Here is an 18,573-nt window from a genome sequence, read left to right as displayed (position 1 = left end):
AACAGCCAAGAGCTACACAACTTGGGTTGCTGACAGGAAAGCAATGTTGAGAATTGTAATTCTCAGTTGCATTTCTTCTCCCACAATCAGTTGCTATTAGCTTAACTATTATATATATTTATTTACTTATTCATTTAAAACACCAATAGACCCTCTAGTCAAAAAGGCTGCTAATGTGGCTGACAAACAGTTAATTTGATAGTCAGACAACTTGATACAAATATAGAAAGCAGATACATTGATAGTCACTGCCCTCAGATTTACACACTTGATAAGAGACCATACAGAAGAAAAAAAGAGACGGAGGGGCTGGAGAGTAACATTAAATTCAGCAGTAATAGCAGTTAAATCCCAGCATGATGGAGGAGTGTTTTGGCTGCTCTATCTCCCAACTACAATTGTAGTTGTAATTTCATGGAAGACAGATTTGCAAAAAGGAGGGAAATATAGCTTGGCAAAATAGACATGAAAATATAGTTTCCCTATAATATGTAACAGACAGAGTGGTGTAGTAGTTTGAGTATTGGATTACAACTCTGGAGACCAGGGTTCAATTGCCAGTTCAGCCATGAAACCCACTGGGTGACCTTGGGCAAGCCACACTCTCTCAGCGTCAAGGGTAGGCAATGGCAAATCTCTTCTGAATAATTTGTGCCAAGAAACCCCCATGATAGGTGTGCCTTAGGGTTGCCATAAGTCAAAAATTACTTGAAAGCATACCCTACTTACTTACTTGAAGTCACAGGTTGCGATGCAGTGGCTCAGTGGTTAAGATGCAGACTCTGATGGGCAGTTGGAGGCCCAAGCACCGTGGGATGGGGTGAGTTCCCATCACTAGTCCCAGCTAGTACAGTGATGCTGGCCACATGATCACAGACTCGCCTTCGGATTACTAATGGAGATGACCTCCACCCCCTACAGTCAGAAACAACTTGACAACCTTGTCAAAGGGCAATACCTTCACCTTAATCTTATACACCACCATAATATCTAAATTAAGCTATAAACCAGTATCTTTTCATTTTGGCACTATGTAAGTGGAATCCAATTTTGATGATATGTCAAGAAAGCACAAATGTCTTTCTTTTTATGGTGTGGATACCAAAGCCTGTGACGAATAGCTTAGGGAGCTGGTATGTTCAGCTTGCACAATAAAAGACTGAGAGGTGACACGATAGCCGTCTTTCAATATTGAAAAGGATGTCATGTAGAAGATAGAATGAGCTTATTTTCTGCTTCTCAATGAGAACCAGTGGATTCAAATGACAAGAAAATAGATTCCATCCCAACATTAAGAACTTCCTGATGCTAAGTTCCACTGTGGAATGTTCTGCCTTGGAGAGTGGTAGACCCTCATTCACTGGATGTCTTAAACAATGTTGGATGATGTCTCAGGAAAGCTTCAGCTATGTATTCAGTTGCATAGCAGGAGGTTGGAATAGAATAGAATCATGGAATTCTGTCGCTGTAAACTACATACTGTGACTTCTGTTGTAGACCAAGTATATGAAAACTTATGCTATAACCTATTTCACTCAGTTGGTCTCAAACATGATACAAGTTCCCTTTGCATACAGTTGCATCTTAGTCTAACATGGCAGAAAGCATGGAGAGTAAATTTGTAGGCCTTGGAATTGGGGGTGGCCTTGGCATTTTGATCCCTTTCGCAGTGATCCGCAACAAGGAAATTGCCTTTTCAGTACAACTGCACCCTAAATCTAACATTTTGCTCAATCTGTCTACCCTAACACTAAGGCTGCATCCACACTGCAGGAATAAACAAACTACAAATCTTAGGATTCCATAGGATGGAGCCATGGCAGTTAAAGTGGTGTCAAACTGAATTATTTCTCTAGTGCAGATACAGCCCAAAATCCCTTTTCAAAAGGCCAATCTACACGCAGGACTAAAAATGCATTTCACATTGACACACAATGTTAATTGACTCCCAAGTCAAACCTTCACATCATTCTGCTTTCTCAGGGTAAGAGAAGGACAACAATTTGTTCTTATTTCTCCCTCAGCCCAGTTTTTCCCCCCCAGAGGGAGAAGGTCCTTTTACAATTTGCTCTTCCCCTGGCTTTGATACTGCAGCAGGAAGCAGGAAAGCATTATACTGATGTTTTGTTATTCTTCTGTAGAAACTGCCTATTTTTCTTTTTTCTTCCAGCCTAGGAGCATGCTCACATATGCACCAATGCACAATATTTGCCTCAAACTAGTGCAGGTGTGTGCTTCTCAGCAAGGACAAATGGAATGACAGGTAGAAAGGTCCTACTGCTTTGAAATGATTCAGAGGGGGGATTGGCTAGCTAGCTTGGGAAATTCCTTTGCTGTTGTTGCTACTGTTGGGTAACTTAAGCCTTCTGTTTCCTAAGGCTTTAGCCTTTGTAAAGGAAACAAAAATATTTAAATATCAAAATATCAAATATGTCAAAGCCAGGCCTGTTAGCATCTAGCTTTAAATCATAAGAGTAGCAGAAATGCACCTATGTCTCTCTATGGGGCAGTACAGACGGGCAGCTAGAAGCCATCCCTGTAAGCCACGTGTCTGTGCTCCAGCATCCACATGCTGCAGCACAGATGCACTATCCAAAAGGAGCTGCTCTAGGCGGCTCCTTTTTTTGCACCATCATAAGGGCTGTCATACAGCCCTATGACACCTCTTCTGCCCAGAGATGTTTAGGCACTCGGGCGCCCTTACTTCATGAGGCTGCACCTCATGCGGATGGGGCCGCAGCCTTGTGATGTAATGCCACCAGTATTAGGCCTCAGCGCATATGGATGCTGCATCAAATCGAGCCCTAATATTGGCACAAATGGCCTGTCTGTACTGGGCCAATGATTCCCTAAGAACTGAAACTGAGTCCAAAAAACAGCACAAGTATCTTGTAGTTCAATCATAAATTTACTAATGGCTTTATATATCCTAATCTAGCTAGTGAAAAGTTCAGGTAAAAAGGAATCTTTATTTCACCATCTTTCCAAAGGAGGAAGATGGAAAACATGCAGTTCAGCTGAAAATTTTGAGAGAGAATGGTTGTTAGTCCCAAAAGGAGAGTGACCTAAACCACATGGTTGGTCTGAGTGTGTGCATGAGAGAGAGAGAGAGAGAGAGAGAGAGAGAGAGAGTTTGCATAAGGGAAATCTCTATCTATCTAAAGAGGGGAAAAGAGAATGCAAAAATCTTCCAAGCTACTTCCAGTCAGTCAAACCTCAAGCCTTCCACTGCAACATTTTTATGAAAATCTAGAAGTTTTCGCCATGACTTCTTCCCACATTCAGTGGTGTGAACAAGGGCCTGGGAATCTCAGGGTGCATCTACACTGTAGAAATAATGTAGTTTGACACCACTTCCTATGGAATCCTAAGGTTTTGTAGTTTTACAAGATCTTTAGCTTTCTCTGCCAAACTGGTGCCTCATAAAAGGACAAATCCCAGGATTCTGTAGGATGGAGCCATGGCAATTAAAATGTGTCAAACTGCATTATTTCTACATTGTAGATGCACCCTCATTGGGTTCCCCCACACCTTTTGACTGGTTGGAAAAAATCCAGACACCCTTTTCCTTGTCTTGCCAAAGCAAAAGGAGGGAGAGGGAGGGAGGGAGGGAGGGAGAGGGAGAGGGAGAGAGAGAGAGAGAGAAAGAGAGAGAGAGAGAGAGAGAGAGAGAGAGAGAGACTTTATTGTTGTGCACCTTTGTTTTGTATCATTGCGAACTTACCATAGGAATTTCTTGAAAATATTTGCTTGAAAGAGGTTTGCCTTCCCCTTCCTCTGAGGCTGAGAGAATGAACTTGCCCACTCAAAAGGAAAAACACTCAATAGGTTTCCATGGGTGAGCAGGTGTTGTAGTCGAACGCCCAAACATTAGCTCTTAACCTGGGAGTAAGTCACACTGAACTAAATGGACTTACTGTGAAAAATGGAGACTTTTACTTAGTAAAGCAGAGATAATGCATATGCACATAAGGCAGATATAAAGCTGTGTTAAAAATGAAAACAAAGACATTACAAATTAATGATTTCATAAGATGTTTGAACCTGTGCATATGAGTGTGTAAATACAAATGAAAAGATTTCCTGGAAAAGCGCACATGCCCATGCGTGGGCTGCAGTTTATCCTCATCCGTAAAGCAAAGACAATGCTATATTTCATGCTAATGAGAGATCCACATGCACACTGATGGCATTTACTCCAACTTTTTACTTTTGTGCAGCTGGAAAGACCAGTTGAGAACCAGACTAAAATCAGACTAAAAAGTATGACATTCTAGAAGATGACTTGGATCAAAAATAAACTGAAGCAGATTCAGGAGAGACCCAGGCCATGGTGTCATGTAGACTTGACCTAATTATCCACTTACAGTTCAGACAGCATCTTTGTGTACTGGTTTATAAACTGCTTTATAACATTTTAAATTGTAGCAGAGGTGACGATGCATTTAACTCTAAATTTATTAAAATGATTTAGTTTTTTAAAAAGGTATAATTATAAGTCAATCATTGTAAAAGGCATTGAACAGACAAAATTAAACACTTTAAGGGCCTGTTGGTTTCAGATAGATTTACATCCAAGGAATAACAATGACTAGAATAGCTATTGCATAAAGGAAAACTAGGATATGATATTAAGACAACTATTTACGTTATGGGGGGGGGGGGGGGGGGGGGCAAAGGAGTTGCAAATATGATCCAATGTTTCCAAAGTTCTAGGAGATGTTTAATGTCAATGCATGTTTTATGTCAATCAAACACATAAAACACTGTCATGATAACTGCCTATGCCATTAAGATGCACTTTTAAATCTCTAAAAGTAAGGCACTATAATTATATATAATAAAACTTTCAGAGTCCCTGGAGTGCTTTCCTTGTTTTTAAGATACCCAAGGCAGGTGAGGTAAAAGAAAAACTTAACAGTCTGAGTGCGGAAAAAATGTAAAAAGCTGTCCAATTGTGCATACAGAATCTCTCTCCCTTTGATTTATTGACTTTAATAACGGTGGGTTCTTGTCAGATTTTTGGCTCCAGGAACCAAATGTTGAGATTGCAAGAGTATTTTTTGTAAGAGAAGAAATGATCTCTGCTTGTGTCAGTAATTTGGGAAAGTCAAAAAAGTTCAGTCATATTCAACTATGATCTAATTTTCTAGCAATAGTTTTAAATTAAAATGTTCTCCTTTTAACTTGCATGCTTTTTTTTCATGAAACCCCTTGGGAGAGATCAATAGCTTGCATTTTGTTATAGAATACTTCTAGAAAAACAGTCTGAATTTATTCCAACAGGGTTAAACATAATTCAGTGGTATTTTTGAGAGGACACATTTCCAGTTGCTTCAGACTTTCATTGTACAATTCACCTTAACTTCTTTTATGCCCTCCTTTGTCTCACAGCAAAGCTGACTTACAAGACAGACCATTATCCCCTAGGCGAGTGTTAAGAACTTGTTTTTACTTATTTTTCCTTTTGAGTAATGCATAATTTTCCTGCCTGAAAATAATCTAAAATTGCCTTTTACACAAGTCTGTCATGTTGTTCTAAGAACACAAGCCTATGAATGATTGCTTAGAAGCAAGTTTTGCTGTATTCAGTGTGACTTGGTAATAGGTGTCCTTAGAATTTCAGCCTTTTGGCACCTCTAGACAGACAGAAGGAAAGGCATAAATCAAAAGACACTAAGCAGTTATTCTGTTTTTCCCTTCTTAATGGATTTTCTTTAGTTATGTAAAGAAAGGGAGCAACTGGTGGGAAAGCACAGAAGGGTTACAAGTCTAAAACAAAAGTCGTGAACAAGGCAAAGCAATTCCAGAATAAAAGCCACACCTTATCATCCTTAAAGACTTTAATAACCTTCCAGTCTTTGCATGTTGTCACAGAAAGGTTACACAGAAACCCTAGATTTAATTATGAATTAAGTTTTTTTTTTTTTTTTTTTTTTTTTTACATATCATTCTGTAATCAGAAGTTTTAATAGCAATAGTCTTCTTGGCTGTCCTTGAATCCATCAGAATTTTTTTCTGACTTTCTTGAAGAAAGTTTGAAACAAAATCCTGGGGGTTGTCCACCTCTTTACACATGGACAAAAGTCCTAATGTGTTAGATACTTCCCTCCCTTGTCATCCCTTCATCTTCTCCCAAAACAAACTAAAGCAAAAGACAAGATCTGATATTAGAGGAAGGACAGTAGGTGAATGGTGGCAGAGAAAACCCATCAAAGTAGTTCTTTGTTGGCTTCTCCTGAACTGGGAAATAGGATGCTAAGGAATGTCATTTCCTACGGCTGACAAGTGGATTTATTCTTTCTTGTCTTTTAGAGTCAAAACGGAAGGAAAAAAGTAAAACTGCAGTCTCCCAAGTTGAGAAATGAGAATAGTGGAGCATGGAATATATAGTTTCTTTTTCTTCAACAGTTCAGTTTTGGTCCCAGTGACAATGACAAACCCCATACTACCAGACAGGACATTATACTAGCATTGCCAGGTCACAAGGTGCCATTTGAAGTATCAAGGAATTGTGCTTCGCTGGGTCTCCAGGCAAGAAGACCAATCTGAAGGCAAAGTGGGCTAGAGGCAGAATTTTGTTAGTGGGGTGGCTTTAAAGCCTGAGTACAGTGGATCCTTGTTATACGCTGGGGTTTAGTTCCAAGATCCCCCGTGTATAACAAAATCCGTGTATGCTCAAGTCCCATTAAGTATAATGACATAGCAAAATGGTGTCCCTAATAAAAAATGGATCATCAAGGTAAATTTATACTTTTTTGGAACATTTTCAAACCATGTATGCTTAAATCCGTGTATAAAAAATCCGTGTATAAGAAGGGCCGACTGTACTCATCTCCACCCATTCATAGAGGACACCAGGGCTGTCTGGCGCAGTGCAAAACTGATACTCTTGTTCAGCCTTGTGCTCACCAAAGGGCCAAGTACAAAGGGAGACGACAGGATATTACAGTATCTGTAAGCGCAAGCAGGGAGTCTTCCACAAGACACAGCAGCAGCATGGGAAAGGCCATGTTGAATACAAATCTTAATGAAAATGGTGGCAATGGATGAAGCTACTGGGTGCATTTTCCCACCCCTTCAGCCACCAAAAACACTTTGATTTCTTTATTCCCAGGTCTGGATTAATGCATTACACATTTACTGGATTTTACCAAATTCTGGGCCAATGTACCCAGATTTTCCTAAGTCTTGTCTCCTTTGATGACCCAAAAGCAGTTGCAACTCACCTGCTGGTCTTTTCCTGCCCCATTCCTGTTTCATCAGAACCACCCCCACCCCCAGTCCTTTGGTTTTTTTATCCTAAAATCTCCGATGATGAGATGCTGCTGGCCTGGAAAACATGAATCATATTCCTTCTATGGAAGTTAGGAACATGTTGTCATCCCTCCGTATCCACAGATTCTTTATCCACGGATTAAAGCATCCATAGCTTGAATTTTTAATATATATATACATTCCGAAAAGGAAACCTTGATCTTGGCATTTTATATATGTGACACTGTTTTACTGTACATTATATTTAATGAGAATTGAGCATTCATGGATTTTGGTATCCACAGTGAGTCCTGGAACCAAACCCCAGTGGACACCAAAGGCCCATTGTAATTTTATATCTTTGCTGATTTTTCTTTTCTCTAGTGAATTACATTTGCCAGTGAATTTTCCTTTTCCCTTTTCAGAGAAAATTTGTTTTTTATTTGTTTATTTTACTTGGGAGATAGCATGAGAGTAATATGACTAATACTTTACCCATTAGAAGTAGTGGTAAACATTTTTTAGTTTCTAAGAATTATTTAGAATTATTAGAGGGACATGGTGGCTTAGTGGTTAACATGCCAATTCTGATGATTGTAAGTTTGGAAGGTTGGCAGTTCGAGGTCCAAGTGCCATGGGATGAGGTGAGCTCCCGTCACTAATCTCAGCTTCTGCCAACCTAGCAGTTCGAAAGCATGTAAAAGTGCAATTAGATAAATGGGTACCAACTTGACACAACTTTAACTTTACCAAGCCTGGGATTTGTAGCTTGGTGAGGCACCAGACGTCTCTGACAGACCAGGTGGAATACTTCATCAAACTACAAATCTCAGGATTCCACAGGATGGTGTCCTGACAGTTAAAGTGGTGTCAAACTGCTTTACTTCTGCAGTGTGGAAAAGCCATAAGTGAGGTGGAACCATTTACAAAATATCACTAAGGGGCAAATGCCTGCACGCACACACCCCAAGAGTCCTAATCCAAAACAACTCAGACCGCAATAGCAATAAATAAGCATCCAGGTGCTCTATTGAGAATTAGGCTTTACCAAATAATGCAGACACACAAATCAAATTATATAGGGGCAGATTTCCTTAAAAGGAACCAGGCAATTTGAAAACGGAGAACCAATTAAAAATCATCATAGTAGGCCCAAAACAAGAAACTGCTCTGTCTTTTTAAACTGTCTGGTTCGAAATTAACTTTGAGTATTTTCTACTCTGTTTTTATACCTGTTTTTCAGAAAACTTTTTAATTTATGCATTTGAGGTTGCAACTGCGCTTAGCAATTGTACATCACCTTGGTGGCTTTGGTAGCCTGACAGGTAATAAATGGTATAAACAAGAAATCTAACTAGTCACACTCTTATATGTAGCAGAGCATAGGCATGGATCCCATCAGAACAGGATTTGAGACTCTATAGGATCAGCAGAGACAAAATGGAGATCCATAGAGAAAGACTTAGCTTTGGAATTTGAGTGCCACACATTTTTATTACATCATCCAGTTATAATATATTAGAAACACTGTTACATTAAATATACAAAGACTAAATATACTTTACAAACATTTATAGGACAAGAATGCTTCTTGCTCTTAACCAAAAAAAATGTATTGAACATGTGCATTTGGCCTACGTTTACAGTAAATGTGGATGATTGCAGTAGATGGTATAAAATAAATAAATAAATAATAAAATCTTTATTTCTATCCCGCCCTTCCAAAAAGATCAGGGCGGCTTACAACAGTGCAACAAGTGCACACAAATACAAAGTTAAAAGCACATAAACATCAAATACAAAGTAAAAACAGCAATAAAAGCCCCATAGCCCGTCCTCATGGCCACGGAAGAGGAGGGGAGGTCCACAGGATCTTAATCGGGGAATGCCTGCTTAAATAGGAAGGTCTTGAGATCCTTCCTAAATTGGGCCAGGGTAGTAGATGAGCGGAGCTCGGTGGGCAGCGTGTTCCAAAGGGCTGGGGCAGCTGTAGAAAAGGCCCTTCTAGAAGTAGAAGCTAACCTAGCCCCAGGCACCTTCAGCAATTGCTGCCCAGATGTTCTGAGGGTGCGAGGCGGATTGTATGGGGAGAGGCGGTCCTTTAGGTATCCTGGGCCCAAGCCATTTAGGGCTTTGTAGGTAATAACCAACGCCTTATATTGAGCTCGGAAGCGGATGGGCAGCCAGTGAAGGTCTTTAAGTACAGGTGTTATGTGGCTGGTCCTGGATACCCCAGTAACCAGCCGGGCTGCCATATTCTGTACCATTTGGAGCTTCCGAGTTTGGTATAAGGGTTGCCCCATGTAGAGTACATTGCAGAAGTCCAGTCTCGAAGTTACCAGAGCGTGTACCACAGTTTCTAGGTCCCTCCAGTCCAGGTATGGGCGCAGCTGGCGAATCAGCCGGAGCTGATAACAAGTGCTCTTGACCGTCGCATTCACCTGAGCAGTCAGATGAAGCGACGAATCAAGAAGCACCCCCAAACTGCGCACGGAGTCCTTCACAGGGAGCGTGACCCCGTTCAGGACAGGTGGAACCACCGCCATTCCCGGACCGGGGGGAACCTATCACTAGTACCTCCGTTTTCTCTGGATTCAGTTTGAGTCGGTTTTTCCTCATCCAGCCCATTACTGACTCCAGACAGGCCACGAGAGGAGAGACGCCATCCCCGGTCACTGCATCAGTCGGAGACATAGAGAAAATAATCTGGGTGTCATCAGCGTACTGATAACCCCGCGCCCCATGTCTCTGGATGATCTCTCCCAGCGGTTTCATGTAAATGTTAAATAGCATGGGAGACAGAATGGCTCCTTGAGGGACCCCAGTTTTAAGGGCCCGCTCGCTGGAGCACACGTCTCCCAGCTGCACCATCTGGGACCTCCCAGAGAGGTAGGACCGGAACCACTGGAGCGCAGTGCCCCCGATTCCCACCTCAGCCAGGCGTCCCAGAAGGATACCATGGTCTATGGTATCGAAAGCCGCTGAGATGTCCAAGAGCACCAACAGGGACACGCTTCCCCGGTCAGCGCTCAGACGGAGATCATCGACCAAGGCGACCATGGCCGTCTCAACCCCGTGACCCGCCCGGAAGCCAGTTTGAAATGGATCCAGATAATCCGTTTCATCCAAGACCGTCTGAAGCTGGAGCGCAACCGCCCTCTCGATCACCTTCCCCAGAAATGGTAGCAGCGAAACAGGCCGATAATTATTATGTACCAGGGGGTCAAGGGAGGGCTTTTTTAGGATCGGTCTTACGATGGCCAATTTAAGATCCGATGGAAATCGCCCATCCCTGAGAGAGGTGTTGATAATCCGGCGTAACAATGTGGTTACCACCGGTCCCCCCTGGGCCGCTAACCATGAGGGGCAGGGATCAAGAGAGCAGGTTGTTTTCCGAACACTTCCGAGGATCTTGTCCACATCCTCGGTACTCACCAACTCAAACTGATCCAGTGTAACATAGTCCACGGAGGCTCTGGACACTTCTACCTTAGGCTCTGCCATAATGTTGGCGTTCAGACCTTCGCTTATACGAGAAGTTTTATCCACAAAAAAGTCGTTAAACAAGTCACAGCAGGCCTTAGAAGGTTCAAGGATCTGGTTCAGGGCAGGAGGGAGCTGAGTTAGCTCCCTGACCACCCTGAACAACTCTGCCGGACGCGACTCCGCGGACGCAATACGAGCACCATAGAACGAATTCTTTGTTGCTCGTATTGCCTCTCCGTAGTCCTTTAACAATCGGTCTAGGAGAGTCTTGTCGTTTAAGCAAAGGTGTTTCCGCCAACGGTACTCTAGCCGTCGCAGAACCCGCTTCCTCGCCCGGAGATCTTCCGTATACCAGGGCTTACGATTTGAAGCGGGCCTGAGAGGGCGCTTGGGAGCGATTCTGTGTATAGCCCCAGAGAGACCGGTATTCCAGATACCGGTAAGGGCATCAACAGAGTCGCCGTCATTTCCAACCGTGAGCCCCTCTAAGGCTTCTTGGAACCTCTCAGGTTCCATCAGCCTTCGAGGGTGGACCATCCTAACTGGTCCACCACCCCCGGGGGGGATCTGGGTAGAAGCCTTGATTTTCGCCTCTACCAGGAAATGATCCGTCCATGACAGGGGGGAAATATTAGCTATTTCCACCCACGGATTTTCCGCATCCGAACAGAAGACCAAATCGAGAGTATTACCCGCACAATGCGTAGGACCCTGTATCAGCTGGGACAGGCCCATGGCCGCCATGGTCTCCATGAATTCCCGAGCCGCACCGGATGGAACATAGCTGGCCGTGAGGGAGATGTTGAAGTCACCCAGGACAAGAAGCCTGGGTGTTTCCAGCATCAGCTCAGCAACCAGCTGTGTCAGCTCGTTAAGGGAGTCCGCTAATGCACGGGGTGGCCGATACACCAGCAGAATCCCTAGACTGTCCCTAGCCTTTAGGGTCAGGTAAATACACTCGATATAGGAGGTCTGTCGGATGTGGTTCCTGGTGAGGGACACGGTGTTCCTATGTACCAAGGCCACACACCCCCCGCCCACCTAACCTGCGCTGGTCCTTCACCGAGTACCCGGCAGGCAGGGCCTGAGCCCACACAGCATCCCCTTCAGGCCCCAGCCAGGTCTCGGTAATGCAAGCCAGGTCACACTTAGAGTCCTCCAGGAGATCCTGGAGGATGTGGGTCTTGTTATTAACAGACCTGGCATTGCACAGGAGCAGCGACAGGGTTTGTGGCACGGTTGGAGAGACCCTCAGGTCCTTCAGGTTGGGAGGGGGACAGGAAGGCGGGATAGATATGATGCATCTATCTCGCCTTCCCCTGGAACGGAAGTCCCTTCTCCCACCGCCATACCTCCCCCTGCCCCACACAACCTCAATTGGAGCTCCGCCCTCCCAGTATGAAAGACAAATTTGCATATCTGACTGTTTTTCAGCAATCTACCTCTCTATTTGCTTATTTATGTACCAGTGGGCTACAACTAATACAGTTATTTAATATGCTCCAGCTTTCCCAGTTTGGCAGGTGCCACTCAGTCATGGAAACCCAAAGCAGAAGAGTTATCTGACCAATTTTGTGCTATCTCTTTCTCTGCTCTTAAAATGGTTCAGTTCCTCTCCTCCTCCCACTTTCTTCCCTCATCCTCCACTTACTTCACCTGCTACAAACTGAGTTCAAAGTGCAGAAGTAGTTTGCATTCAGTTAGGGAGCTGAGAGGAAAGTATTGTTGTTGTTGTTTCCCACCAGGCTCAGAGATAGGAAAAGACCATGATGAGGAAGGGCAGCAGTCCCAGTTGCACAATTGAGAAGAGATCTGGTGATGGCTGCTCTACAAGCTGTATGTCTCTTTCAGACACCCCCAACCCTAGTACGTACACAGTACGTACAAAATGGCAGCGCCCATTCTACCTCCAAACGGGGTGGCACGGACATGACGTCCTGGCATTGTGGAAGGGCACCTGTGGTGCCCTTTCTGTGGTGCAGGAAGGAGCTGCAAAACGGAGCTCCTTCCTGGGTTTGTGGCACTGGCGCAGCCTTTACACGGCTGTGCCAGCATCACAAAAGAGAAAGGGGCCAAGCGGCCGCTTTCTCCTTTCCCCACTGGTGTTGGGGTGTCCTTAGCCGCGGGAAGCGGCCTTTAGCCGCGGGAAGCGGCCTGGAAAAGCAGCGGATCGACCTCAGGGCTGCCGCTGTGGCAGCTGAGGCCCCGATCCGTTGGGGAAAGGGGTGGACTGTAATGTGCCAGAGTTAAAAAAGACATCCCTCTGGTTAGTGTCCTCTGGCCTAAGGGCTGCCCATACCTCTTTTAGTGATAAAGCCAATAAGGAGAGCAAGGGCCTTCAAGATTCCCATTAACAGGAAACAACAGACTGAGGAGGCGCATAGGTCATCTGGTCACAATTGTAACCACTATGGTAAGCTATATTGTATTACTATAAAATATAGTAATCATTTCCAAAATGGCATTTATACATATGAATTAGGATATGCATATTATGCACAGATCTCTGTCCTCTTTGCCTTATTGTCAGTTATGGCTCTGCAATACAGGAGTGATAATATCCAGTTAGCCAGTGTGGTGTAGTGGTTTGAGCATTGGACTACAAGTATGGAGGTTAGGATTCAATACCCCACTCAGTCATGGAAACCCACTGGGTGACTTTGGACGAGTCACACACTCTCAGCCCCAGAAATCCCCATGATAGGTTCATGTTAGGGTTGCCATAACTGAGAAACAACTTGAAGTTACACAACAACAACAACAACCAGTCTCTCTTTCTGGCTATGTGGTCTAAATGCTGGGACAGGTATTATTAAAAATGGGAATGCATAACTTTTGAATATGTTTGATGTATTCTTGTGACCTTTTGGGGGAGATCTGAAGAGTGCTTTAAAAGTGAGTTAAGCATCTGCTGTGGAAGCATTCATGTTCTCTGGTAAATACATTCTTGCTTTTATTGACATGATTGAATCAAAAGAAGCTACTTCCAGTTCAAGGTACAATTTGACAATCTCTTAGGTGGGCCTGCTCATTTTCTAGGTTTCCTTGTTCTCTCTGAGCTTCTCCAAGTTTATTTGCACTATGCGGTAATCTAAATTCCTCATGAACACCTTCCATCACCTGCTCAGTGATCCATGTCCTGTTCGTCTGGTGGAATTCTAGTTCAAAATCCCTCCCTCTCTTCCTGACTTCCCTTTGCTGGACCTGATGCTGGTTGCCATTGGATGACCTTTGTCCCCAGTGACCATTATTCATGATTGCCCTAAAATAAAAAATACAATGTACCTATAGTGCTAAAGAAAATAAGCCTAATGTCATGTTAGCAAATAAGTGAACCTAAAGACCAGTAGACCAGAAAGCCCTCATCTCCGATTATAGCTTAGAATTCATAATTGAATATTTTGCTTCCTCAAAGGTGAGAACTCAGTCTGATAGAGCCTGTGTGGCCCTTTCCCACCAGTCCAGAGCGACCAATAATTAATTTATTCTGAATGTAATTACTCCCTAGTTAACGGTAGTTTTTCTGCACTTTCTCTCAGTTGGCTCAGGAGACGAACATGTTGAGTGTGATGTATGATTCCTGGCACAGAATGAAAACCTTAGGCCTGTGAAAAGACAAAGATAAAGTGAAGTTATTCCATTACTTGCTAATGAATTTATGGGCCTACCGCTCTTATCTGAAGTGCAGCCTGGAAAAAAAAATTCTTCAGGGCTATTAGTGTAGTCTTGAGATGAAGATATTAAAGCTTAGATTTATCTGCTACCACCCCTTCAGTTCTCCTGTCACTTCAATGTTCACTTCAAAACAGCAATAACAAACCCTTCTGTATGGAGGGAGACAGTCTTCAAGAGCAGATTGTGTTTTAGCCAAAGATGGAAAAGCAAGAAATCACAAACTCTTTTCTAGTTGATCATTCCCAAATTGGGAAGACAGATGCATGTAATGAATGCTGCAGACCAGAAGAAACTTTAACAAAAAACAGGCCGTTTATTTATTGGAACCAACTACCACTAAATGATCTGATCCTTAATGTGAACAGAAGTTTTATCAGAAGGTCATGATGGGAACTCTGTTTTAAAAAATGTACATAAGTGACTAAAGCTAGTTGGGAAAGACTCTGAACTAGTCCTTATATTTTATCCCAGATTTTTCAGCCTTTCTTTTTTTAAAGTAACACCTTTATTTGTGGCGATCCTATAAAAACTACTCATGGGATACTTAGGCTGCAGGAAGAAGGGAGTATTAATAGAAAACACCACCCTGCATGCTTTCTCCAGTGGAAGCTTCTCTTAAACAGATGGAGCCCTTCCATTGGGGGGTAGGGGGACAGACAAATATGACTCAAATTCATTCATTTGTATGGAAATCAAGAGTTATTTGTGGGAAGGCAGAAGGAAAGGTGTTGCTTTCTCCACAGTTTTGAACATTTGTTTATTTCTCAGAAGACTCTGTATACTTGAACAAATCATTGCTTCTACATATTAAGTGACAATATCACTCTACACTGATCTGGCTACTGCTGACAGCATCCTGCCCTTTTGCTCCATACATGGAAGATTTCCCAAATATTGGGAGAAGACAACATTAAAAGGATAACTATTGCCATCCACTGCAAGAGTAGAGAGGTTCAATTCTTCTGAGATGTAGGATTTTAGTGTCTCATATGATTTGGGACAAGGAGTATATGACATTCTGTATGTATATATGACCCTAGTATTTTGCTATAATTTATATCCATCACAACTCTGAGATGTAGTAAGGGAAGTGGTGTCATCGTATTTCCAGTTTCTAGGTAGGGTTGTAGCAGCTGGACAATGAAGAAAGCAAATAGGAAGAAAATCAGCTCCTTTGAAATATGGAACCAGAGGAGAGTTCTATGGATACCATGGACTGCTGAAATGACCAGTAAATGGTTCCTCCAGCAAATCAAGCCTAGACGCTACAATGACAAAGATTATTGTACTTTGGATACAGTATGAGACAACATGACTTTTTAGAAAAGTTAGAATGCCTGGCAAAATGGAAGGCAGTAGGAAAAGAGGAACCAAGGAAGCTACAGCCCTGAGTCTGCAAGACATGAGCAGAATTGTTAGTAACAGCGTGTTTTGTAGGCCACCATAATTCAAAGTCAGCTTGACAACAATTAATAAGAAACGGGAAGGGAACAGAGGTACACAGAAAGTGAAATTTGATGTGGCCACTATAACAAGAGGTGTGGTGGTGGTGTTGTCATAGTGGCAGCACAGTTTGGGTAATTGCCAAGGCTGGGAGGGTGCTTAGCCCACTCAGAAATGACAACACAAGATCAGGAGTATAATTATTCTCACAAATAATAACAAAGAATTTCATAAGTTTTTTCCCCTACTACCGGGCAAGATTATGAGCGTTTCTGCACATTTTTGGATGACTGTTTTGAATGCCGGGAACTTTTGGCAAAATTTTCATTTGAGCATAAACATTGGTTTTATTTTGTTTTTCACAAGCAAAAATTTTGGAAAAGTCTCCAAGTGTGAAATATCTCACACTGGTTGACCATTCCCTCCAACCAATGAGTCATTAAATCATTCTTGAGATGAGGACTAGGGAAGAAGGGCCATTTCCTTTTTCATCCTGTCAAGGATTAAAAATATGTGAGTGTTCCAGACATCTCCACAAAAAAACTTCATCACAGAAGGGCTGGGGGATGATCTAACCACCTGAGTCTTGCTGTTGTTTTCCTCCAACATCCTCTCCACTTCAAAACCCTGTTGATATAATAATTCCTGCTTAATCCACATTTAGCGAAATAACTGAATAACAGTATCTGCCTTTTTCTTGCTGACAAAACCATAACTACCTTTTCTCTCATCCCACCCCATCTTTCTAAAATCTGAAATGGCACTTTTTGAAATAATTACTCTGAAATTCAATTGGATGCCTTTCTCATCAAGCTCCTTTAGGGCAACATTGTAAATGCATGCTTGGCCTTAGACCACTGTGGTTAATGATGGGATAACATCAGTGGCGAATTATGAGCTCTGATTATGGAATGCCCAGATGAATAGTTCTGGACAGAATGGTGGCTATTTTATTAGAACAACAACTTCTGCTTTGGGAATAACATTGTGTATGAACAACTATTTGTAGTCGTCAAGGATCCTCTGGGTCTTAACTGGATGATAAACAATGTAGCAATTCTTGGAAACAGTCCCAACCCATCCATCCAGGATAATTAATGCTTTCAGACTCCTCAGTTTTCTTTTGGAGTCAGATGTCATTAAACTACGTGCTTACTATTTAAGATGTTAAAATAAGATGCATGTTTTTGTTTAGCAGCAACAGAATAGCTTTTGTCCTTCGGAAAAAGAAAAGCTGTTAATTCCTGTAATTTATTGCGTACTCTTCACAAAATATTATGAGCACGCATGGAAGAGTATGCTATAACTTGTTATGCATCCAAATTATTAGGGAACACTTGGACTGGTTTAATAGCCATTCCCTGTCTACAAAGAACTCCAGGAAGAATACATTATGGACAGTCACTAGAATCAGGACCTCAGCAGCTTACAATTCTAAGTCTGCTTCGGTCAAGCCATGAGTTTTAAACGTTTGCAGTATATATAGGCTCTGAGAGCCTATTCACACAACCAAATTGTTATACAGTTGTCCCTTCACATTTGTGGCTTTGACCTTTGCGGATTTGATTATTTGCAGATTTTATTAATATGTTCCCTCTAGGAATCTCTAGGTCCTCCTGTGCAGCTCTGCCAGACATTGGCCATAAAGTTGCACTGAAAGACCTAGAGATTACTAGAGCAAACACTACTCTAGAAATGATTCTGTGACCAGCTTTTGTCAGGTGTTGACCTTAGAGTTGTAGTGGAGGTCCTGGAGATTCCAGGAGAGGTGTTTTGCCAGGTTTAAAAAATAGTAGTATTTTATTTGCAATTTTCCCACTTTCACAGGGGTCCTGTGCCCCTAACCACAGCAAATGTGCAGGGCCCACTATATTCCCACCAGAAAAATGAAATGTGTAGACATAGTAAATTTTCATCTCCCTTTCCATTTCACTGTGCAAGTTTTCCTTTCCAGAATTATAATTCTTTCATCTATTAATGGCTATTATAATATAGGAATCATGGGAGTGATATCGGAATCATGGGGCATGTGTTGTATGAACTGGCACTGGGGGATATATACTCATTCTATTGTGATTCCAAGCACTGCATAACCTGTAGAAGCCAGCCACTTTTAGGGGCAGAGAAACCATCAGGGTATCTTGTATTAAACAAAATATCACCTTGAGCCCTGTGATCTTATTTATGTGATTGAATACAGATGTACAGGATACCATCTGCTGTATTTGGGGGAAACAACCACAGACCTACATACACACTTCAGGAATCACAAGTCTGCATTCCTGACCAGGAAATTGGAAGAACCAAACATTTTAACTTGGAATATCACTGCCTCTCTGATTTGTTCCCATTTGGAACTGAAAAGCCATCACATTAAAGTATTTTAGTCAAAAGTTTTAGAGGGAAACTAAAAAACAATTAGGAACCCAAAATATTAAGTCTGTTGATCTGACACACAGAGACACTCCTAATGAATCTATTATTCAAAAGAGACATTTGGCTGGAACAAAATAAATACACAGTATCAGTATCAGTATCAGATAAGATAAACATCAAAAATTTTTTGATTATGTCATACATGTATCCTTCAGGAGGGCCATAAAGTTGACCTTCTGTATCCACAGATTCTGCATTCAGATTCAAATATCTATGGCTTGAAAATATTTTTTTTAAAAAAAATCCAAAAAGCAAACCTTGATTTTGCCATGGGAC

This window comes from Sceloporus undulatus, unplaced genomic scaffold (assembly GCF_019175285.1).
Source record: "Sceloporus undulatus isolate JIND9_A2432 ecotype Alabama unplaced genomic scaffold, SceUnd_v1.1 scaffold_19, whole genome shotgun sequence".
NCBI lineage: Eukaryota > Metazoa > Chordata > Lepidosauria > Squamata > Phrynosomatidae > Sceloporus > Sceloporus undulatus.
This window is presented reverse-complemented; position numbering follows the sequence as displayed.